The sequence below is a fragment of the Neodiprion fabricii genome, chromosome 7 (assembly GCF_021155785.1).
Source record: "Neodiprion fabricii isolate iyNeoFabr1 chromosome 7, iyNeoFabr1.1, whole genome shotgun sequence".
Lineage (NCBI taxonomy): Eukaryota > Metazoa > Arthropoda > Insecta > Hymenoptera > Diprionidae > Neodiprion > Neodiprion fabricii.
In genome coordinates, this window is record NC_060245.1 from 9,365,496 (window position 1) to 9,388,040 (window position 22,545).

General features: G+C 41.0%; 1 long non-coding RNA gene across 1 annotated transcript; it reads right to left on the reverse strand.

Moving 5' to 3' along the window:
• Positions 1–8,359: 8,359 nt before the first annotated feature.
• On the reverse strand, positions 8,360–9,477 carry LOC124187113. Its single transcript, XR_006871770.1, has 3 exons — positions 9,247–9,477; positions 8,863–9,012; positions 8,360–8,764 (listed from the first exon to the last, which is right to left on the reverse strand). It is a non-coding gene; the product is annotated as an uncharacterized LOC124187113 (long non-coding RNA).
• Positions 9,478–22,545: the final 13,068 nt, after the last annotated feature.

The window sequence follows — 22,545 nt, forward strand, 5'->3', positions numbered from 1 at the left end:
CTAAAAAACTTCAGTGAGGTAGCAGAAAGCATAGTGAATCAATTTCCCTCAGAGCCAATTTATTTGATGGGAGACTACAACGCGAGGATAGGTAACCCTATCCAAATACCTGATGAAATTCTAAGTGAAAAAAATCTTACTGGAGATGGAACGTTTTCCGACTGTACGCTCAACAAAAGAGGGGAAGCAGTAAATAATTTTATTGGCACGAATAACTTCATAGTAGTAAATGGTAAAACTGTAAGTGATAGTCCGGCGAAACCAACCTTCACCGGTTAGGGAAGTAGTATAATTGATCTCGCGTTGTCTAATGAACTAGGGCTTGAAAAAATTCAGGATTTTGAGGTACTTTATAATATTAATTTTTCTGATCATTTTCCAATCAAACTTGTTTTAAATGGTAATAGTATAGTCAGGGCGAGACCAAGTAAGCAAATCAAATATTGTTGGGATAACAATTATAAACTCATGTACAAACAACACTTAAGGTGGTCGCCGCTCGTGGGTCTAAATACGGAAATAGAAACGATAGACGAAATTGAAAAAAGGTTTCACCTGGCTATCACCCAATCAGCATATGAGCTGAATATGGTGCGTGAGGTACATAATATAAAAACAGACGAAAAGCAACCATGGGTAGACAAAGAATGTAAAGAGTTAAAGCAAAGTGTAAATTGTAATCTGAGAATTTATAGAAAAAATAATTTTAGGGAACAGGATAGAATTAAGTACCGAGAAACTTTGAAATGTTATAAAGCCCTATATGAATGTAAGCGTAAAGAATATTTTGTGAAGTTAGCAGAAAAAATTAACGATGCTAGGAATGCCCAAGAATTTTGGAAAGCGCTAAATAAATACAGGGTTAAAAAATATGTACCACCAGAAATAACAGGTAAACAATGGATTAGCTTTTATTAGAAGATGCAAAAAAAGATAGAACCAAATAGTAATATATATTCGGGAGTATTAGATCCTTACCTGGACGAGGATTTCACTATAAAAGAATTAAATAAAGTACTTAATAAGTCGAAAAACGGTAATTCGCCTGGGGAAAATAAGATCACAAATGAATTTTACCGGAGTTGCTCGTAAAACTGGAAATATTACTTACTTAGTCTTTTCAATAAAATTTTGCGCGATGAAATTGTCCCTGAAAGCTGGTCAAGTATAATCTTAACAATGTTGTTTAAAAAAGGTGATAAGAAAGACCCAGCGAATTACAGGGGAATTTCTCTGGTTAATCATATAACAAAGCTTTTCACATCTTTATTGGCTGAAAGGCTATATACTTGGGCAGAAAAATGTAAAATACTACCTGAAGGTCAGGCGGGTTTTAGGTCAAACCGAAGTTGTATGGACAACTTATATGTACTGTTTGAGTTAATCCATGCAAAACTAAGGCAAAAAAGGGTACATTATTTATCATATTCGTGGATTTAAAAAGAGCATTCGACACAATAATACATAGGTATTTATGGGCAAAACTTTTAAATACGGGCGTTAGTGCAAAGTATATGAGGATACTGAAGGACCTCTATGGTAAGGCGCATATAAGAATAAAAACTCCAGAGGGTCTAACGGATAGGATAGATATAACAGAAGGGGTACTACAAGGAGAAATCCTTAGTCCCCTTTTGTTTATTCTCTTTATCGCGGACATGGAGGAATACATCCGGGAAGAAGGCCTCTATGGCACAAGTTTAAACATTCTAACTGACGTACTATTACTTCTATATGCTGACGACCTAGCGATAATTGCAAATAATAAAGCTGATGTCGCGAAAAAACTTAAAATTCTACACAAATACTGTGAAAAAAATGGGTTAACTGTGAATGTAGACAAATCTTATATATTGTACTGCAGAAAAGCAGGAAAGATACCAAAAAATCTTAAATTCCATTACAATGCAAAAAACATAGTAATAGTGTCAAATTTTACATATCTTGGGATACCTATATCAGCGTCAGGAAGGGGGCGCTTGGCAATGACGAGTGCAATAAGTAAAGCAAGAACCGCAATAGGCGCCGTAAACACAGTTATTTATAAAGCTAGAATGTATGATTTTGATAGTATTAACACACTATTTGATAGTATGATTTCTTCGATAGCACTATTAGTCCAGTAGAATTAGGTCAAAAAGTGGCAGATCGTGGTTGTGATTGGTGGGAAGCCAATTTTTTGTGGAATGGGTTCCTTTTACATATAGAAACATATTCTGAAGTTGCGCCATCTCAAGCTTTTCCGTACAATTATTTAGAGACGTTTAAATATTCCAATTTCGGGATTTTCTCCTTTTTTAGACCATTTTTTCTCTATTACTCGTAAAGTATCGACCCTACGAGAAAAATGTATGGAAGCAAACTTGTTCAAAATCAAATTTTACACACGGATACGTTGTTTAAAAAAATTAAAAAAAATTTTTTCATCGCCAAATTAACGATTTTCGATGATTTTTCATCGAAAAAAGTACTTTTTTCACACGTATTTTGCAAACAATTGAAATCGAACAATCTTTCTCTGGAGGGTCAGAAAGAGTACATCAAACCTTCATGCAAAAGCATGCGCAGCCCGATCGCTGTGCGCTCGATAGTTTTTTCCGAATATCATTGTTAATTAAGCCCGATTCGAGAGTTGCGTTATCGTAATTGTTAACGTGAGCCAAAATGAGACCTTCTGAGTTGCTGCCGATTTTTTTACAGATACCTGGGACCTCCCCCTAACGTGTCCAACAAGTTTTACCATCCTATTGCAATTATTATGAACTAGGGAATTTTCCGAAAAATGACTCAAATTTGACCTTAGCAACAAATGCTAATAAGTTCGTCAATTATTGTCGGAATCGAATTCGGGAAAGTGGAACAGTTAGAGCAAAAGAAGACGCAACTTTTGAAACAAGACTCATGGTAATCGGACAGTTTGTTTGTTAACTAGAACACTTCAAAGTCGAAGTGACTTTGTTAATTAACAAATTACGATTTCGACATTTTACGAACGCTATTGTCTTCTTTAATATCAGTACTTGATATGCCAAACAATGTTTTTCAAGCTTCTAACTGATTTCATATCGAAAATCAAGTGAACAACTTAGCTTGTTGAGGCAAAAAGTGCGCGGCAGAACGTCGGGCGCCGTGGTGGGGGGAGAGACTCGCCGCAGCCGGCAGGCGCAAAAATCGAATTCACTGTTTCAATAACGTGCGCGCGTTTTTTTTCGACAATATCTCGGGTTCTAATTGACGTATTTTGATGATTTTTTTTTTAAATCGATATGCCGAGTCGTGAGTAACACGAATATCGAATCACATTCAACAAATTCTTTTATTTAAACACTCAAAATCGGACGGAAGTATAAATCTCGATTTTTTTCGTTGCTAATCATTAGTTTATTTGTGGCGCCTCGGCCCGGCCTTACCACACCAGCGCCAGGAGGCGACACCATCCAGGCACCAACTCGACGGCGCAAGCAGCAACTGGTGCCCCGCGCGGATTTCACGGACACATCACTCCCGGGCTAACCTCGTGCCTACCAGCATCGCCTAGTTGATGCCCTCTATCAATAACAAAATTCGTAATAATCTGAAACTCACCCGTGTGCACCGCCACAGCTGTGGAGTGCACACTCTTGTAAATATTGTAAATATTGTAAAATACACAACTCAACTAACTATAATCCTGTGTGCCAAGTTGTTTCGTTACTTTACTCTCGGAAAGCGTAGCGCGTGTCCACGGCGTGTGACGACCTCGAACATAGCGCGGTTTAGCATCATAAATTCCACAGTGGTGACCCCGTTTCAACAAAATTAAGTGCTAAAACGCTTCTCCAAGAGAAAATCAACAGAAAAAAAAAAACCGTTACTAGTGTCAGTGCCGTGCGCGTACCAGCCTACGTGGCATGTCAAGGTCAAACTCGCCTCGCACAACACGCGCGTTTTTTTTCGACAATATCTCGGGTTCTAATTGACGTATTTTGATGATTTTTTTTTTCAAATCGATATGCCGAGTCGTGAGTAACACGAATATCGAATCACATTCAACAAATTCTTTTATTTAAACACTCAAAATCGGACGGAAGTATAAATCTCGATTTTTTTCGTTGCTAATCATTAGTTTATTCATGAAAATTTAGATTTTAATGGTCATTTTTCACATGAGGAATATGTAATAATAGTTGGGAAAGATTCACATATAATATAAATAGACATATATATAAGAAATCATTTATTACAAAGACTTAATCTAAATTTACTATAAAACTTACAGCTAAAGTACAATAGTTTTTACATCTTACGAAGCTTCTTATAAGGAGTTTCGTCGTCGGAGTCGCTTACATTTTCAGTTTCGTCACTTTCATCGAGCTCTAAGTCGGGTTGCATCTGTTGCTCTATCATGTTCGAGATCTCATCATCGTCATCATTTTCTTCCAAGTCAACTTCATCGTAAGTTTCTGCATGATTCTTGCAAGTCTCGCCGTGACAATTGGCGCAGTATTCGGAACATCGCAGTCCATGTTTCACGCAACCACAAGTTTTTGAGCAACCTGTTCGACAATCGCAGCCGATGATTCTTAGAAGATCCTCCGGTACTAAGGAATCATCCGTGTATTTAGGTTGCAGAATACCGTCTTTTACAGACCACCCCCAAGAATTCGCCCCCACATCCCGTCCAATCCACGCTTGCAGTTGCAAGTACGCCCTTCTACAATGTTGTTTAGCCGCGGCCTCAGTGGGTGGAAGTGACGCTAAATTAAAATTCTTTCTCTTACAATTATTCTTAAAACATCTATACCTTAACTCGTTTAGATCTAATTCTATCCCTCTTTTGCCCCCGTATAAGTAACATAGAATTTTCATCCCGACTCTTTCAACCAACTCTGGCGACGCATTGGGTTCGTAAAAAATCGAGGCTTCTGTCAGCAATTCTTCGTACTTTTTCAATGCGTTAACCACTCTCAATTTTCCAAATGAAAAGAGAGCTGATGTGGTATCGCAACCGGTGAAGGCATGTATAAAGCCAATGTACTTTTTCAATGTCTCACTGACTGAACAGGAATGTTTATCGAAAATCTTTTGAGGAACCGAATTCCGACTTGGTTTCAAAAGAAAAACCTTCTTATCAGTTTCCATCTGTGTCATGATTATCAGAATGTGAACGTCTTCGGCTACAATAATTGAAATATTTTCGTCGCTAGATACATCAACGGCAGTCCTCACTATGAGGTAATCTGCATCTTCAGGCGCTTGACTTGTTGTAAATCCTGCTGTATGTAATTTATCGCACAGTTTTCTAATGAAGCGAACTTTATTCTTACTATTCGAAAGAAATCGATTCTGCGCTACAGTAGGGATCATTCCTAAATCAAAATCTACGTCCGCACAAAGTTGGCCAGCCTCTCTGCGCATTCTTTCTGAGTTTCTCGTAGAACGAGTTAGATCTTCGGGATACCCATCAAAGATGATAAAACTATCTGAGCTATAAAACTTGCCTACATACTCGACATATCTATTCAAAATTGACTCAAACGTTTCGTTTTTAGGCCATACAATTTTGTGTAGGAGAAAACCGCCGTCAATTATGTGACGACATTTTCCATCAGGGAGAGTTGCCGGCTCTTTGAAACTATCGTAAAGTTTTGATTTTTCGGTTTTCCTCATGGTGTGATTATCAAAGAGAGAGAGTGGATACGGTGCCAATTCATGGGATAGAAATTTTCTCAAATCGTTCGAACTTTCCATCGCGACAGATATCCTTTGGAAAATGAGATTCGGATTTATTACAATGGATCCCTCATTTTTCGTTTTGACAGAATTTACAATACACAATGACGATACTCTGTTCTTTCTTTGAAATTTTAGATCTTTAAAACTTGTTCCTATAACATCCTGCATCAATTTAAACCCTACTTCATACGCTAAATGACAATTGATGGAGCTACCTCCTTGCACGCCAGAGGTTATGCAATGGATTTTTTCTGTTGCAACAAGTGGTTGGAATGTGTCAAAAAAATTCATGACTTTTGTTAGATCTTCAGCATCGCGTAATCGTCTACTAGATCGAGAATCGACGTGTTGCTCGGACGTAATGATGGATACATCGCAGAATGATTGAATAAAGTCTGAAATCTCCGTCAGGGCAGGCATTGTTAAGACCCACTTGGCTAGTACTGCGTCGGTTACACCCCGGCCATGAGTTAATCCGCCCCTCGTCTTCATACTCCTCATAAGCATTTGTTCAATAGTAAGGTCCGACCAGACTCCACACCAAAACTTATCTGAACGTCTTATGGCGAAGTACCCTTGCTTAGTAAATTTATCAAATTCTGAGACGTTCATCATTTCTTCTAAATGGTACATATCTTGTAGATACAGCTGAGCCGATTTTGCATACAAGAAGTGTCCACTGCAGTAAAAATAAGGTATCATCTTTCTAATCGTTTCTAAATGCAAATTCCAGTTTGCTGATCTCTCGGCCTCAATAAACTGTCTCATGAGCGTAACTGTGTCATAGTACTGAAGACACAGCTTGGATGTAGGCCCTTTGCTTTTCTGGATATTAATGTGATCATGGAATTTTGCCAAGATTGACTGAAATTCTGCGCTTGAAATGACATCCAGAATATTGTCTTCTTCAGTAACGTAACTTTTAAGTTGATCTTCTTCTGAAGCTGATAAATCAAAAGACGACAGGAGTACATTTGTTAATGCCAAATGAATCAGTAAATGGCCTCTAACGGCTCTGGCATAGGCGTGTCCTTTCATGATCTTGTCGACAGAATTCTCTGCATAAATCTGACAAAAGAGCTCGCGTAACCCGCTGCCCTCCATAATGAAACCAATTGAACCCATGAATGACATCAAGAGATAAAAACCGCTTAATCTCACTACCACACCGGATAATTCGTTCTTGCAACATTCAGCTATTTCGCGAGCTTTATAATAAAGGGGCTGATCAAAGGTTATGAACGTATGCTTCTGCCCGATATCTATCCTTCTCTTGTCGGCTTCTAATAGATCAGTGTAAATTGTGTCGAGATTGCTTGGTGGCGCGTTGATAAAGAGTAAGAAAATTATTTTACTCTTATCAAACGGCCTGCTGCTATAGATTCGCTGCATAAATCCGTTCCACCCATCAAAATCGCTTCCATATCTATTTTTAGCACACAACCAAAAGAAATCAGTCTCGTTGATGTTAACATCATAATCGATTGACTTCAATGTATTCAAATCTTGAACAAGAATATTCCCGAAGCCGGCATTCGCTCCCTTATTAAAATGCTTCAAGTGAATTCTTCCAAAGTTACCTATAGCTCGAGATGAAGGTATCTTCTTCACCCTTTCCATTGACGTCGTTGTATTGACCGGAGACGCAGGAGTCACAATCTCAATACCACCCATAGAATGGAAAGTATTCTTTCCATCGATGGTATTGACATTGTGATCCGCGTTATCGAATACAAATTGTACGTATGAATTCATGTATTCAAATAGGGTATCATGATTAAGAATAGAGGAATGTAACAACTGGGTTTCTTCATAAGAGGAACAGAATCCTAAGGCATTGAGAATTTGAATCAATTCGCGTGACCCGTATTGTTTCATTAACGTCGCAGCTAATCCTACTTGTAGTGACGATAGATAGGACCTCGGGCGGACCAATGCAATGATCGCGTGACAAATCGATAGTATTTTGCGTTCAAAGTTTTCCGGATTCTTTTTTTTTGCTGTTACTAAACTAGTTACGAAGCATTTCAGTGTTTTCGGTACGTCTGATTCAACTGTCTCGTGAAATCGGTCAGGAGCAAGATATGATTTTGTATCATAAACATGGGATTTGATATCTTATAGAATGATCTGAGAGGCTGCCTCAACTACTCTTAAACGTTCATCTTTCTCGTCACTCAATTTTCGGGAGTACCATTGATCAGTCAATAACTTTTTACCTACATCTGCAAAAGTAATTATGGGGCCATTTTGAGAGGAAAGAATTATGATATCATCACCGAATAGCCCTTTCAGATGTTCCTTTAAGTATCTCAGCGTTGGCAATTGAAAATTTCCCTCTTGATAATCCTTGAGAATCTCATTCATACTGAACTGACAACTTAAATGCTTGTGTTCCACCAAATACTTCGCAATGTACCTTGCTGCTTTCAAGCTTGGTGATTCAGAAGAAGTAACAGAAGATTCTCTTGATAAGTCTCGATATATAACTTTCTGACATCTATCATGATACCTAGCACGGACTTGAACGAGATCGTCTACTGAATTAATTCTATACAGAAATTCTAGAAAGCTAGGATTCGCCGAGTTGGAGAATTTTTCGAGTAACTTCCGTTTGGAGTTTGAATTTGCGAAGACAATAATATCCCTACGCTCTTTCTTCTCTCTGTTTTGTGTCTGAATGTATTGATCTGACGCGTCTTTTGCGCAAAAAATACACAGACTTTCGAAATCGAAGTCAAGTGAAACACCCGATTGACGTGTATTTGTGGCTGGGCCATCTTCTCTCTGTTCTCTCGATTCCAATTCACGTACGTACTTACGAATCTCTCGTTCGTAAGTATAATTCTTGGCACAGGAATCGTGAACCTCCAACCTTCTGTACTTTTTCAACTCCACGTGTTTCAAATCCTTTCTCCTTCCGCTCGCAACTACGCAGCTGTTCAGAGCAGCCTGGGATAGCGTCCGTGTTGCACGTCCATCGTTCAAAACTTTGTCACACAACAGGCACAAAGCATTTTCATCTCCAGCCATGATGAAAATGGATAATCTAAAAAAATTAGTGAATAATTTCATCACTATTTACATACTCGTACGATAATACAAATTTATGCATGTATATATACATTGAATCACTTGAATACTTACAAAGAAGTAAAAAATTTCTGCTGAAATCCAACCGAAACCTTGTACTGAGGCAGCTAAGCGTCAATAAATTCCATGACAAGCCACGCTCCTCGGCAACAGAACGCTCCAAACGAATAATAGCGTTGCTTGTTGACTCGAAATCTTCAAAACCTATTTGAACAATTTCATTACTATCTACATGCTCGCACAATAATACGAATATGATTGTATTTCTTTGACATGTTAAAAACTATGATATACTTTAATGCACGCATATGTATATTCTTGTGTAAATATATATACATATACACAAACGCATATACACGTGCATCATATGAATGTATGTATACACATATAGACACAGAGAAAGAAGTATGTAATAAATTGAATCACTTGAATACTTACAGCAAAATGAAAAATATCCTCTGCTCGGAGTAAAACTGTGAATGTAATCTTGCACTAAAACTGCGCGGCGTCTATATATCGTCGCTTGTGAACTCCGAATTCCCCTTGAACACGCACTGATGCTACTTGCTCAACGGAAATTTTTGGAATGAGAGAATGAAAGAGAGCGAAGAGCAGCTGTGGTCCCACTCTCAAAAGGACGCCCTTCTACCTGCCCCCCACCGCTACCGCTGCCTAATACCCAAAGCTATGGGTCACTGAGCATCGTAGGCGTCTATAATATTTCGGCCGAAATAATGAATAATATTGTATTTGATTAATTAATAATAATTCACTTATTATAATACTGATTTTTGCAACATATTACAAACTCAACAATAATATTATCAAATTTTTTAAATTTGGGAGTATTTTGTTCATTTTATCATAATGATGAATAATAAAGTGAACGAATACTCAGCATGGAAATCTAAATTTTCATGAATATGTGGAATTTATGACGCTAAACCGCGCTATGTTCGAGGTCGTCACACGCCGTGGACACGCGCTACGCTTTCCGAGAGTAAAGTAACGAAACAACTTGGCACACAGGATTATAGTTAGTTGAGTTGTGTATTTTACAATATTTACAATATTTACAAGAGTGTGCACTCCACAGCTGTGGCGGTGCACACGGGTGAGTTTCAGATTATTACGAATTTTGTTATTGATAGAGGGCATCAACTAGGCGATGCTGGTAGGCACGAGGTTAGCCCGGGAGTGATGTGTCCGTGAAATCCGCGCGGGGCACCAGTTGCTGCTTGCGCCGTCGAGTTGGTGCCTGGATGGTGTCGCCTCCTGGCGCTGGTGTGGTAAGGCCGGGCCGAGGCGCCACAGCCACTCCCCCTCTGGAAGTTGCCTGGTCAGAGGGCAACTGTTGAGTTGGAGCTGGTGCTGGGATCTCTTGAGCGGGTGGCTCAGGGAGCTGGAACTGGACGGTGGGCCTCGGTTGAGGAGCGGCGTCCTTCGCTGGTTGTTGAGATGTAAGCTCGTCGGTGATGTACCCTGGTACCAACAGGCTTGTTGAGACGGTTGATGGTCTTCCGTCGACCTCTATGACGTATCGTTGGTCATCAAGTCTGCGTAGAACCTTGTGTGGGCCTGTATATGGTGGCGTGAGCGGCGGCTTGACCGGGGCCACACGTTTGAAGACATGTGTGCATGTGCGTAGATGTCCATGCATGAAGACTTTGGCCTTGATGTGGTGAGCCGTTTGTCTTGGCTGCAGGATTCTGAAGTGGCTTCTCAAGTTGTCCAAGAATGAGCTTGGGTTGACTGGCATGTCGTCAGTGACGAAGAATCCTCCTGGCACTCTCACAGTCGTGCCCAGTAGGAGTTTTGATGGTGAAGCCTTAATGTCTGGCTTGTATGTTGTTCGTAAGCCAAGCAAAACAGTTGGTAGGACGTCTGGCCACTTGGCAGTGTTGTGGCACATGAGAGCGGCCTTGAGTGTGCGATGCCAGCGTTCGACCATGCCATTGGACTGCGGGTGGTACGCTGTGGTGCGGATCTTCTCTGCTCCAATGAGTTTGGCGAGCGAGGTGAAGAGCTCGGCCTCGAACTCCAAACCTTGGTCTGTGGTGATGGTGAGCGGGGTCCCGAAGAGTGCGATCCAGCCTGAGTAGAAAGCTGCGGCGACAGTGTCGGCCTGCTTATTTTTGATGGGTATGGCTTGCGGCCACCTGGAAAATCTGTCGATTATTGTTAGACAATACCTAAACTCGTTGACCAGTGGCATGACGATGAGGTCGAGGTGAACGTGGTTGAACCTTGCTTCTGGGACTTCAATGTGGTTTGGCTGCGTGCGAGTGTGCTTGTGGATTTTAGCACGTTGACAGAGAATGCACTCGCGAGCCCAGCGAAGTGCGTCTTTTTTTATTCCTGGCCAGATGAATTGTTCTTTGAGCTGCCTTGATGTTTCTCGGCCAGATGGATGCGATGGACCATGTACGCCTTCGAATGCAGTTTTTCTAAGTGAAGGCGGCAAGTAAGGGCGAACTATGCCTGAAGAGACGTCGCAGAGGATGCTCACACCTTCGATGTGGAGCGGCTGGAGCTTAAGTGAAGTAGCTTTTGCAAGCGGGAGTTCAGCGTCTGGCTCAGCTTGTGCCTCGCTGATGGTTTTGGCGTCAAGGCGAGTTGGCATTGTGATTGAGCAGATGCGTGAAAGTGCATCTGCAACTGCATTTTCTTCTCCTGGTATGTGCACCAGGTTTGTGCAGAACTGGCCAATGTAGTCGAGCTGATGAAGTTGGCGTGGTGAAGCTTTTTCTGGTCTTTGCTGGAAGGCTTTGACGAGCGGCTTGTGATCCGTGCGTATGATGAAGTCTCGTCCTTCCACAATGTGCTGGAAATGTTTGAGCGACGCGAAAATAGCGAGAAGTTCTCGGTCGTACGGGCTGTACTTTTGCTCTGCTGTTGACAATTTTCTTGAGAAAAAGGCGAGTGGTTGGCGCTTACCCTCGATGAGTTGTTCAAGCGAACCACCTAGTGCTGTTGATGATGCGTCAGCTGAGAGAATAATTTTGGCGTCTGGATGCAGAAAGCTTGATGACGTTGAGTCTGCCAGTGCTTTTCTCGATGACTCAAATGCCTCTATGAGTTCAGGAGTCCAGTCGAGTGGCCGTTTGTTACGTTTCTTTGCGCCCTTGAGTTGCTCGTTGAGTAAGGCTTGGGCTTCAGCGGCGTGTGGGATGTGTGATCTGAAATAGTTTAACGCTCCCAGATAGCGTTTGAGGTCCCACACTGTTGCTGGTCTGGGGTACTGAAGTATAGCCTCAACCTTCTCTGGAGGTGGTCTGAAGCCTTGGGCGTTGACTGTGAAACCCAGGAAGTTGACTACTTCTTTGCCGAAGGCGCATTTGTCCCAGTTGATGCGCAGCTTGTTCTCGAGCAAGGTGTCGAACACGATGCGTAGATGTTCTAGATGTTCTTCCATGGTTGTCGATGAGATGAGAAGGTCGTCCAAGTAGATGGTGACAAAATCCAAGTGTCCGAGGATGCTTTTCATATATCGTTGAAAAGTTTGAGAAGCGTTCTTGAGTCCTAGTGGCATGCCCAAGAATTCGAAGAGTCCAAACGGCGTGGTTACGGCCGTCTTGGGGATGTCCTGCTTTGCTATCGGAATTTGAAATTATGCTCTCTTCAAATCAATAGTTGAGTATACTCTTTTGCCATAGAGTTGAAGAAGCAGGTCTTGTATGCGAGGAAGAGGGAACCTGTCTGGTTTTGTTTGTGCGTTGAGACTGCGAAAGTCGCCTGATGTGCGCAGTTTGCCGGATTTCGATGCTATCATGTGAAGCGGACTTGCCCATTCGCTGTCTGAGTCTTTGATAGCACCCATTTGTTGAAGAATGGCGAAGTCAGCTTTGGCGGCCTTGAGCTTGGCGCCTAGGAGTTGGCGAGGTCTGCAGAACACAGGCGGCCCTTCGGTGACGATGTGGTGCTCGATGTGTGCTGTTGGCCCGGTGATTTGCCCTTCGATGGCGAGGAATCGGTTGAAGTAACTTGAAACCAGGGCTTCAATCTCCTGCTGTTGGCCCTCTGAGATGACCTGAATGGGAGAGAGTGCGGATATCGAGTGCACGTAAGTTTGCCTGACCTGCCCAGGCGTAGAGCATAACGTTGTCTCGTCGATGAGGCGTTGGCGTTTGAGGTCTGGAAGTAAACCAAAGTATGAGAGAAAGTCGGCTCCTATGATAGGTATTTTGACATCTGCTAAAACAAAAGACCAGGTGTATTGACGTGGGAGTCCCAGGTCTATTTGTGCAACTCTGCGGCCAAATGTGCGGATGGGTGATCCGTTTGCTGCTGCAAGTGATGGCTGGTCCTGGCTTTTGCTGCCTGCATTGATGGTGTGTGGCAGGATGGAGACTACCGATCCGCTGTCGACCAGAAAGCGTACGCCTGTTGAGCGGTCGTAGACATGGAGTCGGTTTTCTCGTAGGCGCTTTGTTGGTGAAGTTTGCGCCGTTGTTGTGCTGCAGCTTGGTGATGTTTGAGCGACATCTGGGCTGCTGCTCGGTGCTAGGCCGGGCAGCAGCTCTACGGGTTTAAATTTTGCGGCTGCTGCTGCTTTGGGCGGGCCAGCGGCCCTGTGTAGTTGCACGGCTGGAGACATCTCTCTGCTTTTCCTCCAAAGCGGTTGTGGTAGTAGCATAGGCCGTTGGTGTTGTTGTTGTTGTTGTTGTTGTTATTAGAGCGGCTCCTTGAGGCTGATCGTCCTCTCGGTTGACCTCCACCTTGTTGATGTTGTGGTTGGCTGGCGTTGCTGCTTTTTGCGTACTCCAAGGTTTGCCTGGAAATTGTAATTAATCCGAGTAAGAACTGTTTTACTTCAGAGAGATCCGAGGATCTGGGTTGCACTGCAAGCACTTCAGTAGCATTGATCACAGGTGTGTTGCTCACTGCTTGGACGGATGGCAGGATCGGCGTCTCTAGCATTATGTCGGCTGCGGCAAGGAGCTCTTCAGTCGTAGCTTTGTTGAGTATCTTCAAGATGTTTGCAACGTTGACTGGTAGCAGGCCAAACCATTTGACCTTGATGAGATTCTCAGAGGCATCCTTGCCAGCTAGATCTTGTATCTGCCTGTAGAGTTGTGAAGGTTTCCTCCCGTCGAGATGGACGTTGTTTAGCAACTTTTCGAGTTTTCGCTCCGATGAATCCGAAAAACGTTGGATGATGCGAGCTTTTATGGCTTCGTATTTGTTTACCTCTGGCGGGTTATTGATGATGTCGGCTACCTCGAGTAGTTCAGCTTGGCGAAGTGTTCTCACAACGAGCAGGTACTTTGTTTCGTCTTTTTTTATCCGATTTATGTTGAAGTCTGCTCCGATGTGATGGAACCAGGTGAGAGGTGTGTCGGTCCAGAGTTCTGGCAGTTTTATGTTGCTTATGGCTGGCGCGTTTGGCTCATCACCTTGAGTAGGTCCTGTCATGATTGATTTGTTTTCAGGGTCGTACTTGAGCGTTTTTGCTACCTCTTGTAATGCTAAGGCACGTTGTCGCCTGGCCACTAGGTCGATGATGGAGTCGTTTAAGCTTTTCGATGCCGAGCCGAAGTTCGATTCAAACTCGTCGTCTGAGATGTCCTGGGGACTGCGAAGTGTCGCGTTTAGGTCGACTGAATGATCCCAGGTTGCGTGGCCTTGGGTGTTTCTTCGTTGACGTCGTTGTCTGGGTGCGGTGTGTCGATGTGCTGTGCGTTGCTGTTGTGCTTTGGTGTTGTGCAAGGTGAGTTTGACCTTGACATGCCACGTAGGCTGGTACGCGCACGGCACTGACACTAGTAACGGTTTTTTTTTTTCTGTTGATTTTCTCTTGGAGAAGCGTTTTAGCACTTAATTTTGTTGAAACGGGGTCACCACTGTGGAATTTATGATGCTAAACCGCGCTATGTTCGAGGTCGTCACACGCCGTGGACACGCGCTACGCTTTCCGAGAGTAAAGTAACGAAACAACTTGGCACACAGGATTATAGTTAGTTGAGTTGTGTATTTTACAATATTTACAATATTTACAAGAGTGTGCACTCCACAGCTGTGGCGGTGCACACGGGTGAGTTTCAGATTATTACGAATTTTGTTATTGATAGAGGGCATCAACTAGGCGATGCTGGTAGGCACGAGGTTAGCCCGGGAGTGATGTGTCCGTGAAATCCGCGCGGGGCACCAGTTGCTGCTTGCGCCGTCGAGTTGGTGCCTGGATGGTGTCGCCTCCTGGCGCTGGTGTGGTAAGGCCGGGCCGAGGCGCCACAAATAAACTAATGATTAGCAACGAAAAAAATCGAGATTTATACTTCCGTCCGATTTTGAGTGTTTAAATAAAAGAATTTGTTGAATGTGATTCGATATTCGTGTTACTCACGACTCGGCATATCGATTTAAAAAAAAAATCATCAAAATACGTCAATTAGAACCCGAGATATTGTCGAAAAAAAACGCGCGCACGTTATTGAAACAGTGAATTCGATTTTTGCGCCTGCCGGCTGCGGCGAGTCTCTCCCCCCACCACGGCGCCCGACGTTCTGCCGCGCACTTTTTGCCTCAACAAGCTAAGTTGTTCACTTGATTTTCGATATGAAATCAGTTAGAAGCTTGAAAAACATTGTTTGGCATATCAAGTACTGATATTAAAGAAGACAATAGCGTTCGTAAAATGTCGAAATCGTAATTTGTTAATTAACAAAGTCACTTCGACTTTGAAGTGTTCTAGTTAACAAACAAACTGTCCGATTACCATGAGTCTTGTTTCAAAAGTTGCGTCTTCTTTTGCTCTAACTGTTCCACTTTCCCGAATTCGATTCCGACAATAATTGACGAACTTATTAGCATTTGTTGCTAAGGTCAAATTTGAGTCATTTTTCGGAAAATTCCCTAGTTCATAATAATTGCAATAGGATGGTAAAACTTGTTGGACACGTTAGGGGGAGGTCCCAGGTATCTGTAAAAAAATCGGCAGCAACTCAGAAGGTCTCATTTTGGCTCACGTTAACAATTACGATAACGCAACTCTCGAATCGGGCTTAATTAACAATGATATTCGGAAAAAACTATCGAGCGCACAGCGATCGGGCTGCGCATGCTTTTGCATGAAGGTTTGATGTACTCTTTCTGACCCTCCAGAGAAAGATTGTTCGATTTCAATTGTTTGCAAAATACGTGTGAAAAAAGTACTTTTTTCGATGAAAAATCATCGAAAATCGTTAATTTGGCGATGAAAAAATTTTTTTTAATTTTTTTAAACAACGTATCCGTGTGTAAAATTTGATTTTGAACAAGTTTGCTTCCATACATTTTTCTCGTAGGGTCGATACTTTACGAGTAATAGAGAAAAAATGGTCTAAAAAAGGAGAAAATCCCGAAATTGGAATATTTAAACGTCTCTAAATAATTGTACGGAAAAGCTTGAGATGGCGCAACTTCAGAATATGTTTCTATATGTAAAAGGAACCCATTCCACAAAAAATTGGCTTCCCACCAATCACAACCACGATCTGCCACTTTTTGACCTAATTCTACTGGACCTAATTCTACTATGCAGCCCCTGTGTGGGCTCTCAGATACATAAACGAAATTGATAGCCTCACCACTGAATTCTATAAGAAGATATTATGTATAAAACGTACAACTCCGAATAATCTGGTAAAGTATGAGACAAACAGAATTGATTTAGCGTATAATATTTGGAAGCTCACATGGGGCTGGATAGTAAAAGTGCTAAAGATGGAAGAAAATAGATACCCATTGTTATGTCTTAAAAAACAGATAGATCTGTATAAAAGCGGTTATGAATCTTCTGAATATAATTGGTTCACCGAGGTTGGCAAGTTTATAAAAGCAATAGATGAAAGGTATATGTGTGTGCTTGACTCGTTTGACGGTGAAGAGTGGGAGAGAGTAGGTAAAATTCTGTTAAGAAAGTACAAACAAACCTTAACAGACAAAATAAAAGCGCAAGTTAACAGAATTGCCTATCTAGAAACCCCATATTTATACAACAAACCAAGTAATCAATATCTTCATGGTAAGGTCCCGCTAAGGATTAAAGAAGTTATGGCACAACTTAGAACGGCAAATAATTATGGTTTCAGTCTATATGTAAACAAAAAAGTGAATAAGTTTAACCCATTCGAGCCGTGTCCAACATGACAGGATGGAGCATTCGATACTCTTAAGCACTTTCTTATGGAATGCCCATTGTACCGGGATATAAGAGGCAAGTTTGTGAATAATATAAATGTTATAATCAATAATCTTAATGTCGTCGAAGTATGTCAAATGAACAATCCAATTCAACTTAATAAAATTTATGTTTATGTTGAACAATTATGTAGGCTAAGAGAATTACGCATTTCTAACAACAATATTCTAGATTAAGCGATTTATAATTAATTAATTATTAAGTTAAGCTAAGAATCAAAATGTACAACTCCGAACTCAATTCGTAAACATTAGAAACATCTAATAAGGCAAATAAAGAATCTATCTATCTATCTATCTATCAAAATTAAAACTATGTAGTGACATAATAAAAACCCACGGCTGCTAATAAAATTTATGGTGGTACATAATAATAATTCTCTCATATTTAATTATGTCAATTTATCGTTCTTTTGCACATTTATATTTTAAGCGTTGTCATGAACAAATTTCATGAATGAACATTATGATAAATCATAATGAAAATTACACATTAATTTTATATGTGAATAAAAATTAATTTAACCAATTAATCGATACGTAGCGGCATAATTAAAATGCAATCAATTATTATTATGTCACAAGATAGTAAAAATATGTACTATCATGCTAGAAGATAATAATAAATAATTGAATTTATGTTGGGACATTATAATAATTCCTTATTTTTCGTATCTTCCCTTATGTATTTAGAATCAATTTATATCGGGTCATGATATGTTAGATTTGATTATTTCAGTACATAAGGAACTTACCAAAAAAATATTTAATCAAAATTGAAAATGATAAAATAATTTGAATTGTTTTTAAAAATATTTCACGATTAAATATTAAAACGGCGTTCCATACTACACGTTATTCTATTGCTCTTCGTATCTCAAGTACATCAAACGTTAGCGAAATTTAACATTCAGCTTCCTTGTCAGGACCCCACTTTTCTCGCCACAGCATCAATATCTGGTGTTGGCGTAGGTACTCATATAAGCCCACAGTAGAAAAGTGATTACTCACTCAAATCAACCAGCGGTTGCTGGCTTGTTCCCTGCTCAGCAACGGTGGTTTGAGATTGTTCTGTGAAGGCAAATAAACTTTATTATGTAATCCCATCTAATCCAGAGATACTATTTCATGTGATTGTTCATATCAACGTCAACGCTTCAAAATTTTCTGATAATTGATATTCTTGTGCAACCAATTTTTTAATAAGTGCGAAGTTGAGTAACAAATTTGCGATTTGTTTAAAAATGCTTGACGCAAAGTTATCTGTTAAAACATAGAACCCAAATTTTCTCAAATTTTCAAAAGATAGAAATAAATCTAGTGAAATCTAACAACTTTTTTCAGCTTTACAGTAAGTTCAGACGTGAATTTTACCAAAGCTAAGAACATGCAATACTCAGAAATCACGAATGAAAAATTCGGTTATGACGTGAAATTAATGAAATTTTTCTAATAACCATAATGGATGCCATGAATATCGATAAAATATTTTAACTTGGATCATGCGGTCGCAGAACGAACTTGTCCCATCCTTGGTTTTATAAAACAGCTGACAATGAGCATCATTCAGAGTCACCACTTCTACCGATTCTTGACGAGGAATCGTGTGATGCCTCTAATGGAAACAAATGGCACTTACCTTGCCTCTCGTCGGCCATCCTGCTCACTGTATGGTCCAAATGCAACAGGTGCCGATGCGCTAGTGGCGCCGGACGCGCATGCGCAATGTAGCGAAATGACCGTAGCGCAGACCCGTGCCGAACGCAGAAGCTAGTCATACAGTTAGTCCGAATAAATCGTGGTACACACCAGACTATGGCTGATGATCAGGCAGCAATAGGTGAAATGATTTCGAAGTAGAAATAGATTCACGAATTAATCAACAAATTGAAGAGAAATAAATTTTTCGCTAAAAAATTGAAAATAAGAATTATCACGGAATTGATTGAAAATGAATTATCAAGGCCAGTAAATTAAGAAAATATTTTACAGATCCTGTTGAGAGCGTTGAGAAGTATTTTTAGAGAGATTCACAGAGATTGAAAGGACTTCTTAATTTCATGAAATTTTTTTCAAACTCCGACCCAACATTTGGAATCATTCGATAAAATATTCATGAAAAACCATACTAATTATGCAATTCATGTTGGAAAAAATAGCGTTTTTTAACGTCACTTGAACGATAGTTTTGAAATATTCATTTTCACCCGTGGTGTTATGGTAGTAGCAACATTTTCTTCCATATTGTCCTGAACATCATCAATGTTTGTTCCTTAATTTTGCAAGGATTGTGATTTCATGCCGAAATCATCGCTTATTTTACTGGCATAAATAGGTCGCTTACAATGTGTCCATACCTCCACAACCTACGAATAAATAATCTTATGTTAACTCTAACTATACAAGGCCGGTTCTGAGTACAAACTCCTTCTTTACCGACCAAGCCGCCTATCCGCCGACCAAGCCACCTATCCGTGCATCCCAGACGCAAGCCCTTGAAAATTACCCCCACTCTTGTAAGATAAAACGTGCTCTGCCGACCGCTCGTCGGTAAGAAAATCTCCCAAATGGCCATAATCGTCGGTAAAAAATCCTTCAAATGACCATGATCGGTGCCAAAAAATGCCTGAAATTGCCGTGGTATTACCCCTTATGGGATAAATTGTGCTCTTTGTCGGTAAAAAAAATCGCGCCATCAAACGGGATCAATAACTGCATTACCGAGCGCATTCCATGAATCCTCAGACATTCAGCAGACCCCGTGCATCTTTGAACGTTCGACCGCAAATCCTGGCTGTGTCAGGTTTTGAGAGCTTCCAGAAGGTTTGAGAAGATTCTCCGGCGATCGAGAGGTTTCGAGGGCGAAGGTACGACGTTGGAAGGCTCATGCAACGGCCTTGAACGAATCGAGGCTGACAAAAAATTCATTCGACGTGTTTCTACTCGACATTGAGCGGCATGCGGTCAAAGGATTTCGGTGCGACGTTAAATTCGGAAAGGTTCTGGAATTTGTATGCGGCTGCTTCGACCCTGAACGAATGTAGGCTGACAAACAATGCGTTCGACAAGTTTCGACTTCACAGCAAGCAGTCCGGGACCGTGAGAAAGAGCTTCTTCGAACCTGAAAGATTCTTGGAAAGTTGGACTGACAAACAACGCGTTCGACGAGTTTCGACTTGACGGTAAGCGGTCTGCGGACAACAGATTTCGGTGCGACGTTGAATTCTGAAAGGTTCTGAAATAAACTCTTGACTAGCAAGACAGAGGTTCTGAATTAACGGTTGATATTGATGATGAAAGATATTTTATTGAAAAAAACAACTTGAGATCACAGTTTTACATGATATTCATAATGCTGATATATGAATTTAATTACATGTTTCTTACTCAACGGTATCGTACCCATGCTTCAGGCAATGGGAATAAATAAATGTTCGAGTAGATACCGATTGTCTTTTGTGTTTGAGTAAAATATTTCGCAGTAACAATACGTTTTGAGCTGCACAGCTTGGATGTAATATAGCATGATGCGTACAGTTTGAATTCGTATTCGACATTTTATTCAATTTCTGCAACGACGGACGACCCAAATCCATCAAATCAACGACATCAACTTTTTCACCCAGAATTTTCTGCAGCAAACCCTTCTTCTCCAAACCTTTTACGTAAACTGTTGAAGCATCACGTAGCGACATACATTCGATGGTGAAGTCAAGCTTCTCAAAAGGTAAATCACCACCTTCACAGGATAGTCCATGATAATTTCGTGACAGCTATAAATTTTCGCTTTTGAATGGAGCGAGTAAATAATTCCAATCGTACGGAGGTTCGGAGGGAAAAATTGACGGGTTGGTATGTTCGTCGAGTGACACAACTGCCAACTCTTTTGGTGTAAAACCGGGACCCGGTTTTCTGAATCTTTGTACGTCGACTATGAACCCCACTGTGAAAAATACTGAATCGATTGTCACAATGTTCAAGGTTTTTATATCAATTTTCTCACCCCACCACTCAGCGGGTTATATTCAATTATACGATCATGTGAAATCAAGCAGTAGGTAGATGTACCAATAGGAAAGTTATTTTTAGCCTCAAATTCGATGCGGATGTCTATCGGTCCTGATTTCGGAGCCTCGTTTTGTTTCGAACAGTTGATGAAAATCAAAGGTTCTTACTGTAGAAATTCGCTCTTCGTCAACAGAGGCTCGGGTTCTTTGCCGTAACAGGTGGCTTGAAAGTTTGCGTACATTTCGTATAGTAATGCAAAGCGATTGTGACTCATGTCCAAGTTCAGGTTACCGTACGGATAATACTCGGAATTCAAGAAAAGCTAAACGTCAGTAATATTATAGTGATCAAGATGACTGGCATTTTTGCCGGCTTTGTTTTTCGATTCGTTTAAAAACCGAGCATGACAAATCGCGGTTTTTCCAAATGGGTGGACGTTTTTACAGTCCAAACGTGTTTCGTGGTTGCCGGTAGCAAAGGATATTCGTACAACTTCCAACTGCGAAAGCTCATGGAGACAGGTGTATCTTTCTCAATGAAATTCAACAGTGTAATTTTTTGTTGATCCGAGAGCTTCACATACGGTACTAACCATTCCACCTGATCAATCACGATTCTAAGGTCTTCGTCGTCTTGATTTTGAACGATGGTATTTAAATCATGTTTTGATCTTGTAAGAATCAGCTCGTGTTTCGCGTCAACGATGATCTTGCGATAGTCTTCAGCGAGGCCCAATATCATGCTCAAGGGAATAACTAAATCAAAGTTGACATCAACATCAGTTGATTTTTTTGTTTCCTGAACATCGAGCCATCCAACATTTTCCATAAGCCAACTTTGACCAGGGTTGAGCGAAGCGAAACGTTTCAGCAGGTTAGTCAGACCAACGTTTTTACATTTATCAATCTCTACAGCGTTTAGTTCGTACGGTACATCTTCGAACAAATGACAGGTGGCGTTATTGACTGAAGTTGTGATCGCCGCTGCAGTGCCGTCCGATTTGAGCAATTTTCCGGAAATATGCAGCGAACTCTTGCTCGGTAGTACGCATGAATCCTAATTCTGAACGGTGATTCGAATCTCATCGCTGTTGTTGAAAGTTGACGATGCGTACGGTTTGTGTGCGTGTATTTCTTGGTGGGCGATTGATTTGTCAAAGACGACAGGTGTTTGAATGCTCAAGATTTCCTCCTCCATGGTACGTAGCAGGCAACGAAACAGCAGAATTACAGTTTTATTTGTCGGAAATTCGTTTTCCAAAAGGTGTCAGCTTTAGACCCAAAGCTATCAGAAACTCCACGTGTCGACGTGTTAGCGGTTCGGGAATCGATCGATAACTGACTTGATCGGGACATGCTGACTAACTAATATAACTGTTTTTGGACAATCTGTTACAAACAATACCCATCTTTTATTGCGATTTGATGTGCAGTCTCACAGTTAAAACTTCTCCGCGAAAATTAACGAGGTCTCCGTCTTGATCGACTAACCGAAGCTGTATGTGATCAATGGTCTTGACGGTGATCGGATGGTAAATGATGTGTGACGGTA